Below are 23,128 nucleotides of genomic sequence, written 5' to 3'. Positions count from 1 at the left end.
AAGAGACCAAAGCTCGAGGAAGAAAGGATCAACCGCGTTAAGGAAGGATAAGAGTCAAGCCAAATATGGTCTTCAGCCCCAACTCAAGCCTTCAAAGATCAAGCTAGATCACCAAGATGAGTCAAGATCCATAATCCGGGATGGAGTTCTTCCTTACCCTACTATGTCCTGCCCTAACCTATCCATCTCTTATTCCACATAATAAGTAGCTGGATACATATGCTCTCCTAATCACCCACTGTTGACTAACAAAATGAGACTCTGAATTTTTGAACCAATTATAGACTAACAGCTGACCAATCCTTTTGTGTCCCTTTTCTCACAAATCTCGAGGACGAGATTTTGTTAAGGGGAGTAGGATTTGTAACACCCAAAAATCTTATTGTGAAAATTTAGTAAAAGTTCTCCAAGGATTTTGATATTAGAATGCCTTCCAATAAGAATTTTGTTACATTCAAAGCAACATCACCTAAAAAACATGTTCCTAATAAAGATTTAAATAAAATAATCTCTATATGAATTTGTTACCCTTGATTGAAATGAATATTTATAGCTATTCTCTAGAGAATTTTATATTAGAGATTATATTTCTTAAAATACATATTCTCTATGATAGTGTGTATGAAATTTATATTTGAAAACATTTGATTAAATAGTATAATAAAAAAATAAAAATAAAATAATTTATATTCATTCTGGAGTTTTTGAAATGTGCATTCTAAATAAATTTGCAATTTAAAACTGCATTTGAGTTGATTTGGAAATGGAAAATAGAAAACCAAAAAAAAGAAGGATCTCCTTGCGCGTGGGCCTAATCTTCTCTATCCCAGCCCACTTACTCGCCTCCCACCTGGCCCAGCCGCTCTCCCGCACGGGTCCCACTGGTCGGCTTCACAGGGCAAGCACACATCCTTTTTCAGTCACTTACCAGTGGGCCCATCTCGTCAGCCCCTCTTCTTTCCTTCTCTGCATCTGCACCACTGACTTGCGGGCCACGCCTGTCAGATCCGTCTCTCCGATGCCGTTGCAACTGAGCGCTGACTACCCCGCCAGGGATCTCGCTCCTCGTGCCTCGCTCGGACTTCGCTACCGGAGTATAAATCGGGCGTCGCAGTCTCCTCGTTCTCCCCAACCCAATGCACCCAGTCCCGCCATTGCCGACCTCGGGGGAGTTTGCCGCCGCCAGGGATCTCCGTCGTCGGGGCCGATTGAAGTGCACTTGGGGACCCCGGATGCGCACGGGACCTCTGGTGGTTGGCTACTACTCGACCGGGCTGGTGGTGCGGTCTGTGTGGCGGAATTTCGCGCCGGGGGCGCCCGAGCTCGGGATTTCTTCACCAGAGACCGCAAACCCACTGTCCTCGGTGGCCAGCTCCATCCATTGCCCTCCAGCTGCGGTGAGTAGCTCCATCGTATTTGAATCACCCTCCGCATTGTGAATCATGGCCTTGATGCATGTGAGGAGCATCGTGGCCCCGATCTGGCGTGCTCCGGCGATGGCTCCGCCGCGCGTGTGGGCGGCGCCGTCACGCTCTGGCGTCGGGGGGAAGAAGAATGGGTGGACCGTTGGATTGTGGTTAAGCGGATGAGATTAGATCACGGCATAGGCAGTTCTGGGCCGTTTGATCTCGATCGGGCGAATCTGGGGCGGGTTGAAGTATTTTAAATCTGCGTCGTCGGTCATGGATCGGACGGATATGATCGCGTACCTGTTCGGTTTCTGGCGGACTTAATCCTGGCCGTTGGGATGGATTTGATGGTCCAGATTAAAACACACCCTTTCGGCTGAGCAAAGTTTCATATGAGTCCCTATCTAATTTAGAAATAAACCCACTGTCCTCTCCTAGTATAAAGTAATTACGGTTGGGCCCTGGTTTCTTATAAAACAGCCCCTGGACTTCCCTATTATTTTACCCATAGTCCAAAGATGACGCCAGAATTAGTAAAATAAACCATAAATTGATTTTTAGCATGAAAATAATTCTAGAAATTTGTGAAATTCATATTTAATTTATTTTAGCTCCAAATTGATTCATTTCAGTTGCATTAATTTTGTTTTAATATTGTTTATCACCTAGTACCTTTGTTTAACCATGAAACTTGAATTAAAATTGTTCAATTGAATTAATCTATTCTAGGTGCTAAATGATTTCAGAAATTCATAACTTAATAACCGTAGCTCCGAATTTAGTGGTTCTTGTTTCTATGATCTTGTAGCAACGCGTAGATTATTATTACATAGTTTATTCTTAGGTTTGGTGTAATGTTAAGTTTGCCTATACATGTTTGTTTGTATTGCTACGACTAGCGCGAGGTCACGAGCCACTCGAAAAGCAAGTTGGTACCTGGAATCTCAAGTCCCAGGCAAGTTGTGCCCTTGATCACTTCTTTTTACCCACTCATGTTCTAATTAATCATAATGATCTGCATAGGTTAATTTTGATGGGACCCAATAGGTTACCCTAGTTTGATTATCTTTATACCTTGTTTACCACTGAACTTTTTGGGTAGTACTTGCTAGTGCTTTATGTGGTTTTGGGTATGAAGATACATTATTCATGATTATACTTTTGTTATCCGTTGTTATTTACTATTCATGATAAGATCATTATGTTAATTGGAACATGGAGCGACCACCCGGGAAAACTGTGCTACCACAAGGGTTTATGGACGCCCTTGGCTGATTAATTAGGAAAGCTAGTGGAGGACTACCTTACCCGAAAGGGGCAAGGGCAATAGGGGAGTGGTCAGTGTAGGGAGGTCCTTGGTTGATTTTGCTGTGATGGCGGTCAGGCAAGGGATCCCTGCATGAGAGCTTCCTATAAACTGTAGCGGGTTTTTTGAAGCTAGTGGAACTTTGTAAAGGCCTCGTAGTGTTACCCTGCCTCGCCTCCTCGGTAGAGGTGTATGGGAAGTCGCGATCCCTTGGCAGATGGGTAACATGACTTGTGGGTAAAGATGCGCAACCTCTGCAGAGTGTAAAACTGGTATACTAGCCATGCTCACGGTCATGGGCAGCTCGGACCCTCACATGATTAATTTATGGAACTAAATTCAAATTGTCATATGCATTGCATCGCAGGTGATGTTATTACTTTTGTCCTACTTCTTAATTGGGTTGGTATTTACTTATACTTAGTAATTGCTAATAAAATTTTGACCAAATTTAAAAGCAATGCTCAGCTCTAACCATTCTCTTTGGTAAGTCGTATACTTCACCTGAGCTCCCACTTTTGGCGAGTTCATGCACATTATTCCCCACAACTTGTTGAGCGATGAACGTATGTGAGCTCACTCTTGCTGTCTCACACCCCCCATAGGTCGAGAACAGGTACCACAAGATGAGGCGCATGGAGGATGCTGTGATGAGTTCATGAGTGGTCTAGATCATCGTCTCCCAGTCAACTTTGGGTTGCTGGACCGTTGTCTCCTTATAATGTAATTATTTATTTATTTTAGAACTTCTATTATATAGTAAAGATGTGACATTCGATCCTGTGCCATGATTCATCATATGTGTGAGACTTGGTCCCAGCACACCTGGTGATTATGTTCGCGCCCGGGTCTTGGTGCCCCAAAACCCGGGTGTGACATGCTGGCAACATGGAGGACTTTAAGGAGTTTCAGGACTACGATGAGTTCTAGTTTATTTTAGTGGCAAACCCCTAGTCAGCTACCTGTGAAGGCCTTATCTTCTACGTTTCGTATTTCCGCACTTTGATGTTAATGACTATGTTATAGACTCAGTGGATGTCTTGGACATCTTGTTGTAATAAAGTACTTTTCCACTATTTACTTTGAGCATTATGTGATGATGTCCAATTATGTAATCGTTGTGTACGTGAGTTTCTGATCCTGGCACATACATGGTTCGCATTCGGTTTACCTTCCAAAACCGGGTGTGACATAAGTGGTATCAAAGCCTTGCTGACTGTAGGACCGCTAAACTAGACTAGAATGGTCGCCCTAACGACTGTAGACCCCTACTCTTACCTTGACCTTAGTGTCATTTCAAAAGTTAGTCATCTTGACCAATTTTATGTTATTACTTATCTCACAAAATTTTGTCTCACTTATCTTTTTGTTTACTTGCTGGTCTTATAGTTCTACTCTCACTCTTGTGCTCGCGATGTCTTTTGTAGATGGCTCGTATTAGATGCACTGCACGTAAGTCAGTCATCCCCTTTTTTGCCTTCTCGCCTGGTGGAGCGCCCACTGCATCGCACGGTGCCAGGTCAGTCCAGCCACCTGGAGAGACTGCATCATCGCCTACACGAGGAGCAAGAGCGCCGACGCCAGGAGCAGGAGCAGGAGCACCAGGACTCTTCCCCCTCGCCTAAGCACGAGGTGGAGTCTGGGAGGCAGCCTTCCCCTGCACCTCAGCCAGAGATGCCCCCCTGCACCATCACAGGGCATCCCGACTGCTGGAGGAGACCCTGACGGAGACGGAGACGACGCCGACGACGCCGGTGGCAGTTTGAGCCACAACACGGAGCTCTTGGAGGAGCAGGAGCTGGAGGGATGGATCGCTAGACCCATCACTCACGACGCCGCTCGTGGGTGTCACTTTCACGACGCTCTCGACACCTTGCTGCGTCAGGCATTCGACCGACACACTTGGTCCATCGAGTACCGTTGTGTAGTCTACCAGCATCATCGCGGGTTATACCCGGACCAGTGGGAGGCTACTTGCTTGGTGCGCCGTCCGGACAATGATCTCCGAGGTGTAGAGGCCATCTCAGAGCACTATTCTATCACTGAGAGGGATACTATCGAGGCAGCCATGCAAGATGCAGCACGACATGCACTTTCGCAGTATTGCTCATTGTTCAGCGGGGTAGCTGATGGCCTTGACCTGAAGTACTGCCCTCGTCGTTCGACCAGCAGTGCTGGAGGTGTGATTGTCTCACCTGTTGGTGAAAGAAATCCCAGGCTGAACAGCATGGTCAACCAGGCCACCGTGCTCAACAACGAGCTGGACCACGCCCTTGACGAGTTGGGCAAGGTGAGAGCACCTAGGGGGGGTGAATAGGTGATCCTGTAAAATCAAAGACTAAATGGCCACAGACTTGATTATAGATATGTTAGTGTGGGTTAATAAAGTTGCTATGAAGCGATCTTCTTGTGAACACAACAATCACAAAGAAAAGCAATCACAAGAGACACGTGATTTATCTCGTGGTTCGGCCAAGTAACACTTGCCTACTTCCACGTTGTGGCGTCCCAATGGACGAGGGTTGCACTTAACCCATTTCAAGCGATCCAATGATCAACTTGAATACCACGGTGTTTTTATCTTTGAGTACTCTTCCCGTTTGTGAGGAATCTCCACAAGTTGGAGCCTCTCGCCCTTACAAAGTTATGATCACAAAGAAAGCACAAGAGTAAGGATGGGAGAGCAACACACACAAGACTCAAATCTGTAGCACAACCACGCACACAAGTCAAGACTTGAGCTCAAAACACAGCATAGGGAGTTCGCAACTCAAACGGAGCTCAGATCACTAACACAGCGAATCAAATGCATGGAGACGGAGTCTGGGAGTCTTAGAATGTTTCTTGCAGGCTTGATGTTCTCCTCCATGCGCCTAGGGGTCCTTTTTATAGCCCCAAGGCAGCTAGGAGCCGTTGGAGACCAACTTCAAAGGAATTTCTTTCCTTCTGTCGAGTGGTGCACCGGACAGTCCGGTACACCACTGGACAACCACTGTTCATGTCTGGTGCACGATCTCCTTCCATATCGGGTGCAGCCGACCGTTGCTCCTCGGGGCTGGTTCGCGCACCGGACAGTCCGGTGCACCCAGCCGACCATTGGATGAGCCACGTGTCGCGCGCTGATCGCGCGGACGACCGTTGGCCACTAGCGCCGTTGGCTCGCCGGACAGTCCGGTGCACCACCGGACAGTCCGATGAATTTTAGCCACGTCGCCTTTTCCATTTCCCGAGAGCGATGAGTTCGTCGCGGATGGCTCACCGGACAGTCCGGTGCACCACCGGACGGTCCGGTGAATTATAGTTGTACAACTCCGTTGATTCCCGAGAACAGCTGATTCACCGTTGACCAGCCTGGGGCACCAGACAATCCGATTCGCCAGGCCCGAGCTGTTGTTGGCTGTACACATCCAATCGTTTTCCAATTTGAATCTTCTTGTCTTGGCACTATTTCTAGCACTTAGACAAACATGTTAGTATTCAAAACCAATTTACTAAGTCTAGAGACATACCTTGTTATATGACTTGCACTTCTCACTTTATTTAGCACATAAGAACTTAATCAAACGTGTTGGGCATTTAATCACCAAAACATTATGTAAATAGTCCAAGGGCACATTTCTCTTTTGATCTCCCCCTTTTTGGTAATTTATGCCAACACATCAAAAAGCAACAAAAAGAAGTGCAACATCAATGCAAATGAAGACTAAATTATTTTTACTCAAGATTTGACATATTTGGATCATTCTTTGCCACCACTTGGTTTATTTTTGCAAGCCAAATTCTTTTTCCTATCTCTAAGTCAAACACACTTGTTTGGGCAAATCGAGAGATATTCCAAGAATAAAATTGATCAAGTGCCAGAAACTCCCCCTTTTTCCCATAATCAAAATTCTCCTCCCACAAGAGACCAAATTTTGCAATAAGAGTATTTTGACAAAAACAAATTTCTAGCTCTTCTATTTTTAAAAGTCACAAGCGGTTGGCTGATCCATTTGCTTTGGCCGTAATTTCTCCCCCTTTGGCATTACACACCAAAACGGGATCATTTTTGGCCCTCTTAACCCCATTGCCTCACCAAAAATGTCAATTAAGAGAAAAATGCAATGAGAGCATAAGTATGAACTTGGAATTAAATACACTAATACCGGAGTGCAGTGGAAGTCTTTGCGTCGTCCAAGTTCCTTTCCCTTGCAATGTACCTTCGAGACTACATCAAGTGTACTCAAACAAACAGGTTAGTCTCAAAGGGATCAAGTTGTAACACATCTCCCCTCAATAGGTGCACAGCTGCATACGGACTTGTGAGGTCCGGGGATGACTTGTACAACTTGAGCACCATAAATTTACAACAAATGATGTAAATGCTCAAAGTAATATGATCAAAGGCATATACTACATGTATGTTATAGATCAATCCAAGTTACGTGAATCTAAGACATTTATCTCACTTCGCAACCTGCAAAATGTTTTCTCATTCAACGGCTAGCTGGTTCTCGGTGCCGATATGATAAATATCGATATCTCCCTTTTGCTGGTGGTCTCTCAGGAAGTGATGCCGGATGTCTATGTGCTTAGTGCGGCTGTGTTCAACAGGATTATCCGCGAAGTAGATTGCACTCTCATTGTCACATAGGAGTGGGACTTTGCTCAGATTGTAGCCAAAGTCCCGGAGGGTTTGACTCATCCAAAGTAGTTGCACGCAACACTGTCCTGCGGCAACATACTCGACCTCAGCGGTGGATAGGGCAGCGGATGTTTGTTTCTCGGAACTCCAGGACACCATGGACCTTCCTAGAAATTGACACGTCCCTGATGTACTCTTCCTATCAACCTTGCACCCGGCATAGTCGGAGTCTGCGTATCCAATTAAGTCAAAGGTAGACCCCTTAGGATACCAGATCCCGAAGCGAGCCGTAGCAACTAGATACCTAAGAATTCGCTTAACGGCCACAAGGTGACATTCCTTGGGGTCGGATTGATATCTAGCACACATGCATACACTAAGCATAATGTCCGGTCTACTAGCACAAAGATAAAGTAATGAACCTATCATTGACCGGTATGCCTTTTGATCAACGGACTTACCTCCTTTGTTGAGGTCAACATGCCCGTCAGTCCCCATCGGTGTCTTCGCGGGCTTGGCGTCCTTCATCCCAAACCTCTTGAGAAGATCCTGAGTGTACTTCATTTGGGAGATGAAGGTGTCATCCTTGAGTTTCTTCACTTGGAACCCAAGGAAGTAGGTCAACTCGCCCATCATCAATATCTCAAACTTTTGCATCATCACCCTGCTGAACTCCTCACAAGACTTTTGATTAGCAGAACCAAATATTATGTCATCGACATAAATTTGGCAAACAAATAGATCACCATTGCATGTCTTTGTGAAAAGAGTGGGATTGGCTTTCCCAACCTTGAAAGCATTAGAAATAAGGAAATCTCTAAGGCATTCATACCATGCTCTTGGGGCTTGCTTAAGTCCATAGAGCGCCTTAGAGAGCTTATATACATGGTTGGGATACCTGTCATCCTCAAAGCCAGGGGGTTGTTCCACGTATACCTCCTCCTTGATTGGCCCATTGAGGATAGCGCTCTTCACGTCCATTTGGAATAGCCTAAATGAGTGGTGAGCAACATAGGCTAATAATATTCGAATTGACTCTAGCCTAGCCACAGGAGCAAAAGTCTCCTCAAAATCCAAACCTGTGACTTGGGCATAACCTTTGGGCACAAGTCGGGCCTTATTCCTTGTCACCACCCCGTGCTCGTCTTGCTTGTTGTGGAACACCCACTTGGTTCCCACAATGTTTTGCTTTGGACGTGGCACCATGCTCTAGACTTTATCCCTACTACTCTGTAAGGCTTCATTGTAGGCGTCCACATGTGCGGCATTGTTCTGCCCATCCTCCCCTTTGCTTCCATCCCAGGATCTCGGTCGTGCATTCGTCGTCGCCCCGCCATCATCGGCTCGTGCACCGCCATCATCGCTCAGCGCCCGTTCTCATTACTCTGCTCCCCTCCCCTCCCATGATCTCGGTCACACATTCATTGCTGCCTCGCCATCATCGGCTCCCCGTCATCATCGCCCCGCGCCCATGCTCATTCCCCCGCCCCTAATAGACTCCACCTCACGCCATTCCATCGTTGAGCACCATGACATCCTCCCCCACCGTGCCCTTCCATCGACTACCCACACGCCGCGCATGCCCCGCTCTCCGTTGATGGAAGGTGTTTCCCCTTCCCTGGCTCCCCTCCCCCGCGATTGCCTCCGAAAATCCCGCCTGCGAGATGCGCCATGGCCCCCTTCCGCGCGCCCAGCCCGTCGCCCCCGCCCCTGAGGCAGCCGCCGACTGAGCGCCAACCCCCCTCACGTGCGGGATGGGCAGGTGCTTGATGGATATGGAGTGCACGGACGGGATCTTCTTGATGAGGCGGGGAACACGGGCGGGATGCCCTGGACCAGCTCCGTGTACAGGAGCCTCACCCTAGGGATCCGCCGCACGTCGTTCTTCTCCAGCCCCCTCCTGGAGACAACACCATCCTGCCCCCGCTCGCCGCCCCACCTGGCCCTGAGCCTTAGCCGCCCCAGCCGAACGGAGGTGGAAACGTCCGCTTCCACACACCTCGTCCTCGCCAACACCTCCCTTCGCGCCGTCCCCAGAGAAGACGCAGAGATGTAGGAGCGTCGTATCCGATTGGAAACGAATCTGCCGAAGGTACATCATCTCTCGCGCCTCACTCCCTCTCCTCGCCGCGCTGGTGTTTTGTTGTGTAGTTCGCCGCTGGCTTTGGGATTTAGGAATCGCTGCCGTCGCGGTTGGTGTATGTCTATTTTTTTGGATGCTCGTACGTGTGAATCTTCCCCTGGTTCGTTTTTTCCTTGTTTGATATGGTTCCGGTCGGACCAGCAGTGGGGCCACGCTGGGTGGGAAGATCTGGTCGACGTCCTGGTTCTGATTGTCTGGAGAAAGCTTCGAAGGCGGTGGCGGAGGAAGGCGGAGTTTGCGGTGTTGGACTGGTAGGGCGAGTAGATCTGATGGCTGTCGTGAGGTCCGAACCGAAGATTACGGATTTTCTGGGCGATCGTCGACGGCGGCGTGCTGAGGGTTCACGCGGACGCGGTGTGGCAGCTCGCCCAGCCAGGTGCCCAGCTCTGCCCCACGCGGACGCGGCTAGCCTGGCCACACACCTAGCCAGCATGGTGTGGAAGTGCGTGCTCTCAGTTAATTTTAGGAGTGCTTTGCCATAAATTTCTATGATTTATTTTTCCGTCCATTTGTTCCTTACCCTTTCATTGTTCCGTCATATGTTCTTTCTTTTAATTTGGATTATGAAGCTGCAAAATCTTTAGTAATGTCACACCGCTATGTGATGATCCAAAGACTCAGAATGTTCTTGGAAATCTGAAGGTGCCCTTTCTTTGTGAGTACAATCCGATGAATGTAAACTATGCTAATGTTGCTTTTTTATTTCAGGAGTTTACAACCTTTTTAAGAGTTCTCGGAAGCTAATCCTACATATATGAATGAATCTTGGGCAGGAAATGGAGATTACATAATGGTGAGTAATAAATATTTGTTTTCTTGAATGCATAAGAAAGTCTTGATTGTTTATGGGAGTCAGCGGAGTTTTCCACAATTTGGCTCAATTTGGCTCCAAGCGCGACGACAGCCTATCGTGCCTAGGCTTCTATAGATGTCTCAACTCAGCAAATTGGATGAATGGACCTGTCAGGCCAAACTTTCTAGACTTCCAAGGGGTGGACTTTGAGGCAACGTTTGGGGTGAGAAGAGCTTAAAGTGTAGGAGACATTCAGGTTTGATAAGCATCTCCCTCCATTTGCTACATTTGAGAAAGCATCTGGTTATCAGGTGATGGTTTTACTTATTCTATCACATATCTCATCCGTCATCCATAGCAGTAATGTATTTTATTGATAACACTGTCATGATTTCTCTTTTTTTTCTTTGCCCAGGATCATGCTTTTATTCAAGGTTATGTTTTTTTAATCTTGTTGTAGGCGTTAATTCAGTTTTCTGATGCTGAAACTATAACGTCTGCATAAGCTGCACTGGATGGTAGACGCATTCTTAGGTATTGTTGTTGATTATTAATTTTCTGCTACCAGAACTGGATGGTGCCTGCACTCTAAAAATAACCTATTCAGCACATAGTGTTCTCAACTTCAAATACCAGAGCCACATAAGTAGGTAATGTTTACTCAATTGTTGAGATTTTTTTATTGTATGTCCTATTTGATGGATGGATTCTTTGAGTTTTACCCATTGAATTATTTTGTTTTGTGGGGAAAAGTATTTTTTGTCAGATATTTACATTGTCAATTTAGATGGTTTGTAATATTCAAGGAATCATATAATTCTTGATTATCTCCCGTAGCAAAAATTGAATAAGAAGAAGCTCCTTTCCTTCTCTCAAATCGTATTCATCATTTCAATGTCGTTTTTGGATGTAGTAAGTGAAACAGAAGAATACAACAGAGAAACTCGGCTAGTTTCTGGAACTAATAGCCTCATTGGTAATTGTTAGGGACTTGTTCTCAAATACTATGAATCAAGAACAAGGCAACATAGAAATTGTTAAATGTTATAGTCCTTCGTCCTTCGAAGCATTATCTCCCTCAGGATATAATGGATTCTGGACGAAGGTTATGAAGGTTATACCTTCATAAACACGACAAATAATGAGGAAGGGTAAAAAATATATAAAATAATTTAAACACATGATTATTATCATTAACTTATTTCTATTTCATTATTGTAAAAATGATAACAAATTACAAATGTACCTTCGACTTAAAGGAAAGCAAAAATACCAGCGTGAAGCAAAAACAAATGCCCAATGCGTGATTACAGAAAAGCACGTGAACAGTACAGGGGTACTGTTCACCTATTTATAGGCACAGTTCACAGCCTGTATATAATTACATTTATACCCTTTACAATGAACTACAATAATGACACAGAATATTATGGGTCTTTAAGTCATTTCATCTTTAAGTCGGTTCACCCCTTCGTCTTGAGACATATCACTGTGCCGAAGCTTTACAGTCGCTAGCTTCGGCGCTGCTTTGGAGAGGATTTGCCGAAGGTGTTCATTTCTTTAGCATCTTCGGCTACGAAGCATACCCCCAACAGTAGCCCCTTCGCGGCGCTAGATCATTTTTCGTAACGAGCTTGATCCGTGAAAAATCTTCTAAGCTTCGGGATGCCGAAGATCCAAAAAACACCTTCCCTGAGCTTGTTGGCGAGAAACGATTAAAATAATCGTCGGACGCGCGACCCATCTTGCACCAATTACACGCTCGCCAGCGATTCACCTTCTCGAGCTATGTGGCCCACCGTTCAGTGAGTGCGGGTGACTGTTTGTTCGGTGTTGGAGACCTTACCGATTCACCTTCCCACCTGCAGCACTATATAAACAGACGGGTAGGTGTGAAGTTACCACATCATTCATTGCTATTGTACTGTTTTGCTGCCAAATTTTTAGTCATAGTCGAAGCTTGATCATTGCGCTCATACAAAATCTGCTTCGGCGCAAGTGGAAGAGCTTCGGAAAAGACAAAAAAAGCCAATTCAAAAAATTTCAAGTAAATCATAATTAAATGGCCAGAGTTCGCTCTACTGCAAGAGTTGATCGTGAGGGAGACGAAACCGAAGCTGTGGAAACTGTCCCTATCTCGGAAGCAATGAAGCGATCTGGGTTGGTGGCACCGGAAGACGTCCCTGCTGCTGAAGCAGAGCAAGAAGATATTGAAGAGACCGATTCTGAAGATGATTACAACATCGCAGTGCCGAGCAAGCCTAGCCACCTGGACTTCGGAAAGTCGACCATCTCCAAAGCTGATTTTCCTAAGATGGTGAAGTCGGGCTACTTTAGCGAAGATAAGAAAGAGCTGATTCGCTTCGGTGGAGAAGAAACTACTCCGAAGCCACAGAAAGATGAAATAGTGATTTTCAAGAGTTTCCTCAAAGCTGGTTTGAGATTTCCTTTGAATAGGATGATTGCCGATGTGCTAAAGAAGTTTGGGATCCACTTTCATCAACTAACTCCTAACGCTGTTGTTAGGCTTAGTGTTTATATTTGGGCTCTCCGAAGCCAGGGGGTGGAACCGTTTACCGAAGGTTTCTGCCGGGTGCACGAGCTACATTACCAAACCAAGGCTAGAAAGGATGGGTTACATGAAAATTTTGGTTGTTACAATTTTGCCTATCGGAAAACTACAAAATTTCCTGTGATCAGCTACCGAAGCAAGTGGCCGGCAGGCTGGAAATCGGAATGGTTCTACGTTAAAGTTGATGATGACAAGGAGAAGCTGGTACATAGTCCGCTTGAACTGATCTTCGGAGAAACCATACCCTAATGCAATATGACACCAGAAGGTCCAACCCAAACTGCGTTGGCTGAATTCAGGATTATCGCAGAGCACATTGGCACTAGAGATTTAGTGCAGGAATTTCTGGCTTTCAAAATATTTCCAACTATGAAGGAATGGGCTATGCCGAAGCTTGAAAAAGAGAAGAAAGAGGGGGAGCTTGTCCGACTGCCCTACCACTATAAGTTCAAGAAATATTTCAAAGCACCCTGCCAAGAATGGCTCGAAACAATCGAAGTAATGAGCACTGAAATTCTTGGGAATTATTCTAAAAAAGAGGATCAATTGATGACAGCAGCCTTCGACACCCGGCCGAAACGAAAGCTAAACAGAGTGCTTGATGCTATAGGCTTTGAATATCCTGATTATGAGCGACTCGACAAGGGTGCCGAAGGGCAGAAAAGGAAAAGAGTAGCTGGCGCTTTGATCAAAGACGACGAAGATCAATCAAAAAAGAAGAAAAAAAGTTTGAATCGAAAGTGTTAACTTCGAAGAAAAGAAAGGAATCAATCCCGGAACAAAAATCAATTGATGAAGAAGAGAAGACTTCTGCGACATCTTCTGATGCTGAAATAGAGGAAATTCTAAAGGTAATGACTGAAACTTTGCCTGTCAAACTAAGTCCGTTGGGGCTTCATCTGACGAAGCTTTTTCATAATGAAAAGGAGCCCACAAAGACAAAGGCATCTAGGCCAAAAAGACAAAGGATTGTTACCGTGACTGAAGTGATTGAAACAACACCACCAAGGGCTCCAACTCTGAAGATGCCGGCAATTGAAATCATGACAACTACTAAAGCTATACCTTCGGAGGCTGCCGCAAAAGAGGCCAGAGCCGAAGATGCTAACTCCGAAGGTATTAATTTAGAGAGCATAGCCGTTGATATAGATAAAATGCTGCTAAACATGGCCGCTGAAGAAACTGCTGCAGCCACCGAAGAGACCACGACTGCCAAACCCGAGAAAGGAGGAATAACCGAAGATACCTCGGAAGATAAAACTTTTGACTTTCGAAACTTAGTTGGCCAGGAGCTGACTGAAGCAGAAAAAGAGGAATTGAAAGAGTATGCTATATCTTGTGGATATCGGCCGGGGGCGCTTCTATTTGGTGGTATTGATGATGAAGGGTTAGGCTGTATACGAGACCAAACTAGTGCGAAGGTTGTCTGTAACACCCCTGGTGTTACTATAACTAAAACTTGAGCATGGCATCATAAGCATTGGCATTGCATATGTTTGACACACCTAGAGTGCATTCACTAGGTAAAAATTTCAAACAAGTTGTATTGTTTTAGCACTTTGCAAATAGAACCCTGGGTAGGAAGCTTTACCCTAAATAGAGATTAAAGGGGTAAAACTTAACCCAAGTTGAGAAAACCTAAAAGTTTTAGAATAATAGCCATAAAATATTCCCAAGAATAAAGTTGAATCACATTTATACCCCTGGGATACAAAAAATCTCAATTAGAACCCTGGAAAATCCTAAATCCAAACCCTAGGGGCATATGTGCAAAATTAATCCACTTTGGGACTAAAGTGCAAAAACCAAGTTAAATAAGTATCTTAAGTCATTTGGGTCACAAATATGTGAATTTGCAAGTTAAACCCTAAGTTTTGGGCTTATTTGCAAAACTCACCTCTTAAGTCCTTAATAGTCTAAGTCTGATTTTCAGTGATATTGGCTCAACTTTGGAGCCTTGTATCTTTCAAATTCTAGGGTTTTTGCCCTAGGTCGCCACATCAATTTTGTAGCTCTATGAAAGGAGAACAATTTTACTTAAGAGTGTAAGCAAGGTTGTTATGGAGAAATTGGAGATAATCAAACCCAAAGATAGGCTGTCAGGCTGTTTAAATTCTGAACTTGAGACTAGCAGTGCAACTGCAAGCACTTTGAGCATGAATTAATACATGATCAAGCAAGAATTTGCTTAGGGTTGCTATACCAAGATTATAGCTGGATCCTAGGGCTATAACTTTGCTAAAGCGTGATGATCATTTTACTACACAAAATTGGGAGTAAACATCCCTGCAAATCGCTCTATCAGGTCGGCTGATGATCTTCGCCATGGTACAGTGACAAAAGATCTGAGGTGCCGTGCATCTCACCGTCGGTGACTCGCCGCCGCGATTCGTGTCGCTGCCGTTCCAATTTGGGCTCGGTAAGGAACGGATAACGCCATAGTTAGATAACGCATATGTGGCACCATTTCCCGAGTCCAGCCGGAGACCTCACCGGCGGCCACCGTGACCCAGTGACTTTGCCGTGGTGTCACCCATGCCGCGATCTCCCTCACTGTGTCTTCTACCGACGTGGTAAGCATGCGCTAGCAAAGCTATCCGGGGCCGGAGATCGTCTGCCGGGTCGCCGTGGCTATAAATAGCACGGTGGTCCACGGCGAGGTATGAACTTCGCACACACAGTGAGTTGATTGATGCCTAAATTCGCACTACCTCTGTCCCCTCCTCCCAAATTGGTTGAGCACGGTAAAACTAGAATCCCTTGCCGCCGTATAGCCCCAAGAGCCGACCTCAATTTCAACCGAGCACGCCGTGACGCTGGTTTCCCCCAAATCAGTCCGTCGCGCCACCGTGAACAGCTCTGTCGTGGCCAGCCCACTCGGGTAAGACTCTGTCCAATTCATGTGTTGTTTTTATTGCTCTATGTGCTAGTGAAGCTTACCGTGGCACCCGTTAGCTCAATTTGGCCATGGTTAAGCAGGAACGCGTGCCCATGGTCACGGTTTTCGTCGTGCATGTGGACAGGCCATTCTTAGTGTGTTCGGGTCAAATTAATGCGTGTTCCGAGGCCATCTTAGGTCAGTGAAGCCTCACCGATAGTTAGCCCGGGCAGTCATCGCCGGCCATATCCGGTACAGACCTCGTCCGAGATGAACGGACAACACGCCGTGGCCAGGGGTGTTTTTGGAGAAGAAATAGAAGTCTAGGGTCTTTTCTGCAAACAGTCAGCGACCCAGAGCAACAGTGACCGAACTCACTTCCATTTAGTCAAAACCCTGAGGGCCCTTCTGCAAGAATTCCACAGCGTGCGTGCGGGCGCGTTTGCCTCTGGATTGGGCCGACTGGGCTGGAACTGGCCCAGTCCTGTTCAACCTTTTTCCTTTTTCTTTTTCAGTGAAGCTTTAGAAATATGTAGAAATTTACAGAAAAATCCTAAAATTGTGAAACCAATTTTCCTAGGCTTCATATTTTCCCTAGAATTTAATAAAAATAGTTTCATGATTTTTAGGTTAAATAAGGAATTTTAAGGCATTTAAAATAGCTTAAAGAAATAGTTCTGGAATTTTAGAGAATTAATAGTAACGCCAAAAATGTTCAAAATTTTTATATGAACTCCCCACATTATTTAGAAGCCTTGGGTAGAGTTTGAATTGATTTGGACCATGTTTGATAACTAGAACCCAAACCCCCCCTGCCGTTTGAACTCCTTTACTGACTCCGGAAACCCTAAGTTCTCGGAGTTCCGTGAAGGAAAGTTGTATTCAAGACTTAGATAATAAATCTTTATTATCTTTGCACTCTCATGAGCATTACATGGCATTCATTCTTATATATATACCTATATGGTTATATTTAGAAAACGAAGAAGAGAGTGAAGTGACTGAAGAGAAGACACCACCACCTTTGGAATCTCAGGCAAGGACTTGGCTCTACTTCGACAACTGCGAGTCCGAGCCTGACTCACCTATCAACGAAGGCAAGCCCCGGTGCATTTGCCACCTTCCTTGATGTTTTTAAAATCTTTCTCACTTGATTGCTGCATTAGGTGATAGGAGTTGATTGATAAAACAATTCCTGCATTACCTTCCTTGAATTTGATTACCTTCCTTGATCACCCGTTTTACAAAAGATTTTGATGCTTAGCCTTGCTTTAGAAAAACAAAATGTTTTGTTTTTACAAAATATGATGTGGCAAAGGTGGGTGGGATGTTTTCGAAAATAAAACTTGATGGTGGATCTGTCAAAGGCCTTGATGGATCCAACATCGGAAAAAATGTACCTCTGCCAGGTACCAAGATTTGGGTGAAATGATTAAGCTGAGACCGGGCGAGTGACTTGCACGAGAAAGGAGTCTCGGTGTAGTGTCTCCGTCTGAGTCGATTAAGGACCTTGTCGATGTAGGCTTGATGATTGAGGACCCTTTAACTGGTCACATGCCTCGTCATGGGTAAGCCTTGCCTCGGGCAGACTAAGGCCAGAATAAGATAACACGAAATGGGCGTGGAGCGGTGGCGAGAGTAGCATGTACCCTCCGTAGCAAGAGGCTGGACGGTGGTGTACCTGTGCTCTCGGTTTGCGTGAACCTGATCTGGTCTTAAGAACCCCGGTTGCGGGTTGACATATGCAAGGGTTAAGTGCTACATATGTCGTGTGATTGGAGATCCTCAGCTGAGTATAATCGATTCGGATCGCCGTACCTTCGCGGTTATGAAGACTTGGTCACTGCCCTACACGTAGCATTCCACTAAAGATGATGGGTTTTTGTTAAGAAATTGGCTAGTGCAGGACCAGTGATTGAACTAGGGTAGAAAGAACTCTAGTTACAGGTAATTCTACTTAACTTGACAAATAAAATTGGATCTTTAAGGATCCACTTTAGTAAGCATTTCTGCAAAACAGAGTCTTTGATTATTGAAAAGCCTTACCTTGACTCCCATAAAACCAACATAGCCTTGAGAGTCTTTTCTTTAGTCGGGTAAGTCTTGCTGAGTAATTCCATACTCAGGGTTTATCCCTCCGTTGTTTTTAGGTGAGGAAGCGACAAATTTTTGTTGCTTTTGCTCCAAGGTGGTTCCCAAGGAAGAAAAACAAGAGTGAAGCCGCGGGAGGACTTGGTCCTCCATATAGAACTTTTGTTTGATAGTTATCGGGAGGAGTTTTTACCTCCCTTGGTAATGTAATAATACTACTCTGCACTCCTAGGATAACTCTGGTCTGTAATAAGTAACTTGATCTTACTTTTTAAATAAATGTAAATTATGTAATCGCTTCCGCATTTCTTTATCTCTGATGATCTTTAATGTCTGCAAGACGGGTGAAACGTTCCTGGAAAGGTAAGGAAAGATACCGAACTTGTCAAGTGATTTAGGAACATCTACAGGGTGTCTGATGTCTGTTAGACAAGGACAACTGTAGGTGGGCCTAATTACTTGGGAGGTTTCGTCACAACTGGTATCGGAGCGTAGCCCTTCTTTGCAGATATTATGAGGCATCTTCAAAAGGATTTTCTAAAAGACTTACCTAGAAACTCTCTTCCCTTCTTACCTAAGTATTCTGAAGAGTTTATCTTAAAGACTAGATAGGAAGAGTGCAATGTATAGAAGGTGTGAATCAACTATGGTTGATTCTGTAATTATACATGCATCATGCTAAGCACTATACTAATAAAATTTCCCCCTTAGTGAAATGTTGTCACGCACCAGAAAGACCGCGTGCAAATCTACTAGACCCATTGGCATACCCCACCATTAACTTACCCCAAGACATGAAGAAAGTAGCAGTGGTAGCAACGATCATATCGGGGATCTGGAAGCACAAGTCAAACTGCTTCAATCAGAACTCCATCACAAGAATGATCTATGGGTCGCGGCAGCCATCCGCAACTTGCAAGACCAACTCGCGAAACGAGTTCTAGCGCTCGATTGGGCGGTTAACTCTCGTCTACTCGCCTGGGCTAAGGAAGCCAAAGCTCGAGCCCGTGTGGAGGAGCTTAGCTCAGCCGTGGATAACTTGCAAGTCTGTTATAATACACTACATGAAGAAGTTCATGTGTTGTATTCACAACTGCACTCGAACGTCCCTGCGAATCCTGTCAGGATGGAAGCCGGACCTTCTCATATAGCTGGAGAAGCACTTGATGGTGAACTAGACCTTTTTAGGCCCCCTCCCTCTATAAAGTTGGTCGACGAATGGTCTCGTACGCCCGACAGTAAAGCTACCAAAAGTGAAAAGAAGTGGCTTATCAGGTGCCCGTAACATTGGCCGGACAGGACTTTCCTACTAATATGATTGTTCTGAAAGGCCAAGACATAGATGTCATTTTGGGCATGAACTGGTTAGCCTAGCCTCAAGCAATTCTCAACCCTGATCTGAGAACCATCAGGTTGAGTTATGGCCAATAAAGAGTTGGTGACTTGATTGCCTAAACCCAAGATTAGGCTATATTCGTATTTAGTGAACCATGACCCGACCCAAAGTTGAATTCTTCGTTATCACTCCATGACCACACCCATACAAATAAATGTCTAGATAATTTCTTTGTCGGACCTAAAGTGTACCTAGACTTCAAACAAGGATCTCAAGTCGTGTCTCCTTTTAGAACCATTCTCTTATTCAGTTGATGCAGGTTGTGGTCTCTAGTATAGTTGGCCTCTCCTTGCGAATCGCCATGTTGCTTTATTAACCCAACCTAGGAAAGACATGTCCGACCATTTTCTTGAATTTGATGCCTTTGGTTTCTTCGAAGGCATACCAACTTAATCCTTGACCTTGTGATCCCTATGATGGGCATAGAAATATGCTTGGGACTGAAGTTACAGTCTTTCATCATACTCCCTCACCACCCAGTTTAGGTTATGGCCATGCCTTATTCATTTCATCGGGACATGATCTATTTGGCTCTCTACTTGTAACCATTCTTACAGGTGGAGTCTCTTTTGTACCTTGTCATCCTTGACCATTCTATTTGTGTTGTGTGAGATTCCTTATTGGTTATGTCTGGTATTGGCGTTATGACTAAAATTGATGATGTCGCGCCAAAACCGAGGGCCTCTTGTGGGTATACACACAAGGTTGTGCTGCTCGATGCACGCTTGTATCACAGTTAGTAGTCATAATCCATTATGAGATTATATCAATATGTTATCTCTACACAAATTGTTCTTACCACGTGAGATCCATTATTGGTGCTAGTTTTGTAATGGTGTCATGGTTAAGGACTTATGGTACCGCGGCGAAACTGAGAGCCTCCTGTGAATGTACACACAGGATTCTGCTGCTTGGCGCATGTTGGTATCGAGGTCTCTGGTCATGATCCATTGTGGAACTACACTAATGTGTGACCTTCCGTGGACTCCTTCCTTGAAACAATTTCTATGTTGTTTGTCAAGTTATCAAGCCACATCTATCATCTTTGCCGGATCAAAAGGACATACCACTTACATGTGTGGTCTTATTTCTTTTGATCTTGGTAGTGACTACTCATATAAGTTCCCTTTACATCCTTTGGGTAAAGGTGAAGCCTTGGAGCTTTTTAGTGTTGGACAACAACTGATTAGCTCCCAAAATGGAGACTGGTTTTCCCTGCTGTTGAGATGCAGGAGTTTGTTCATTCGCTTTCCTATTTAATCCGTGTATTTCCTAACCAAGTCGGTTCATCTTGCATGAAGAAACAGATGAACAACATGACCAAATGGATTTCTACCCAAGTGCAGGATCAACTGTTAACATGAGTGAACTCTCGACCGTTGGCTTACCGATGGTACTGAGTAAACTTGCTCAATGTCAAAAGTAGTTCAACAAGTTGGTTTTTGACTAACTTGTAACTGCCCAATGAACGAAGGCTGAGTTTAGAGATCGTTTTATCGAGCTATCTAAACTCACTTTGGTTCAACTCATTCGAAGGAAGTACTTTTAAGACTCAAGATTAAGTCAGCCAGAAACCGCCTAGTCATCGCTCTAGTCATGCCTCGATCACCTCGCGTGTGCTTTTCCAGCATGCGTGATCAAGTCGAGCCATGACTGGTGTTGATAAAATGGACTGGAATGCTCAGGTTAGCCACATGTTAACCGCGACAGTATTCGACATTCACACCCGACCATTGTGCTATGAACTTACAGTAACCACTTGTCGGTAAACCTCTTTCTGTGTGTTTTACCCAAGATGGTGCATCTGATTCTGTTTGGGAAAAAGATCGCGTAATTGCCGCTCGCTCAACAGACTCAGATAGTACAATGTCATTAGACAAAGCAAACTGCACACATGGAACCTTATGTGTTCTTCTGGCTGACATCGTCTCTATTGGTGGGCAAAGATGAAAATTGAAGTTGCACGCCATGTGGCTATAGGTGACACTTGTAAACATGTCAAGGCCATACACATAAAGACTGCTGGTCCATTACAATCTTTACCTATCCCAACATGGAAATGGGAAGACATCAGTATGGACTTTATTGTGGGATTACCCAGGACTACAAAAGGGTATGATTCTATCTGGGTTATAATTGATCGGCTTACGAAAATTGCTCATTTTCTGCCAGTCAAGACAGATCACCCAGTTACTGTCTATGCCCAATTGTACATTGCCCGTATTCTCAGTTTGCAGGGTATTCTGAAGACTATAGTGTCGGATCGTGGACCTCAATTCGTATCCAAATTGTGGGAAGAACTTCATAAATACCTGGGTACCAAATTGCTCCACAGTTCGGCCTATCATCCTCAAACCAGTGGACAGACTGAGAGAGTGAACCAAATACTTGAAGATATGCTGCGGGCATGGGTTCTGGAATTTCCACAAAATGGGATGAATGTTTGCCGTTAGCGGAATTTTCATATAATAATAGCTATCAAGAAAGCATCAAGATGGCACCCTTTGAAGTTTTATATGGACGACGATGTCGTACTCCGCTAAATTGGTCTGAACCAGGTGAAAGGTACTTCTTCAGGCCTGACCTGGTAAAAGAAACTGAAGACAAAGTTCAGAAAATAATACATAATATGAAGAAAGCCCAAACTCGTCAAAAGAGTTATGCAGACCGACGACGACAACCCTTATGCTTTCTCGTAGGAGATTATGTCTACTTGAAAGTTTCACCAATGAAGGGTGTATCGCGTTTCGGGATTAAGGGAAAGCTTGCACCTCGGTATATTGGTCCATTCCCTATACTTGAGCAATGTGGACCAGTGGCATACCGATTACAATTACCCGAAACCTTGTCTGCAGTGCATAATGTATTCCACGTGTCACAATTGAAGAAGTGTCTTCGGGTTCCCGATCGAACCGTTGAAGTGACAGACGTTGTCCTTGAGCCGAACTTGACATTATTCTGAGCACCCTATTCGAGTCTTGGACCAAAAGGACAGGGTTACCCGAAGAAAAACTCTCAAGTTTTACAAGATACAGTGGAACCAACATTCCGAAGATGAGGCTACGTGGGAAACTCAAGACTTTTTAGATAAGAATTTCCCAGGCTTTTTAGCCTCTTGTAGTTTGTAAAGCATGTATAGCTATTGTAATAAAGGAATGATTCCCAAACCACCCCTGTCCTATACCAGAAATAAGGAAATAAAAGTATGTCACGTTTCCTTTTCCATTACTTACCTTAGGATTTTTAATCTCGGGACGAGATTATTTTATGGGGGGAAGGATGTAACACCCCTGGTGTTACTATAACTAAAACTTGAGCATGGCATCATAAGCATTGGCATTGCATATGTTTGACACACCTATAGTGCATTCACTAGGTAAAAATTTCAAACAAGTTGTATTGTTTTAGCACTTTGCAAATAGAACCCTGGGTAGGAAGCTTTACCCTAAATAGAGATTAAAGGGGTAAAACTTAACCCAAGTTGAGAAAACCTAAAAGCTTTAGGAGAATAGCCATAAAATATTCCCAAGAATAAAGTTGAATCACATTTATACCCCTGGGATACAAAAAATCTCAATTAGAACCCTAGAAAATCCTAAATCCAAACCCTAGGGGCATATGTGCAAAATTAGTCCACTTTGGGACTAAAGTGCAAAAACCAAGTTAAATAAGTATCTTAAGTCATTTGGGTCACAAATATGTGAATTTGCAAGTTAAACCCTAAGTTTTGGGCTTATTTGCAAAACTCACCTCTTAAGTCCTTAATAGTCTAAGTCTGATTTTGAGTGATATTGGCTCAACTTTGGAGCCTTGTATCTTTCAAATTCTAGGGTTTTTGCCCTAGGTCGCCACATCAATTTTGTAGCTCTATGAAAGGAGAACAATTTTGCTTAAGAGTGTAAGCAAGGTTGTTATG

Source organism: Zea mays, chromosome 7 (assembly GCF_902167145.1).
Source record: "Zea mays cultivar B73 chromosome 7, Zm-B73-REFERENCE-NAM-5.0, whole genome shotgun sequence".
NCBI lineage: Eukaryota > Viridiplantae > Streptophyta > Magnoliopsida > Poales > Poaceae > Zea > Zea mays.
Note: the sequence above shows the minus strand (reverse complement) of the source record.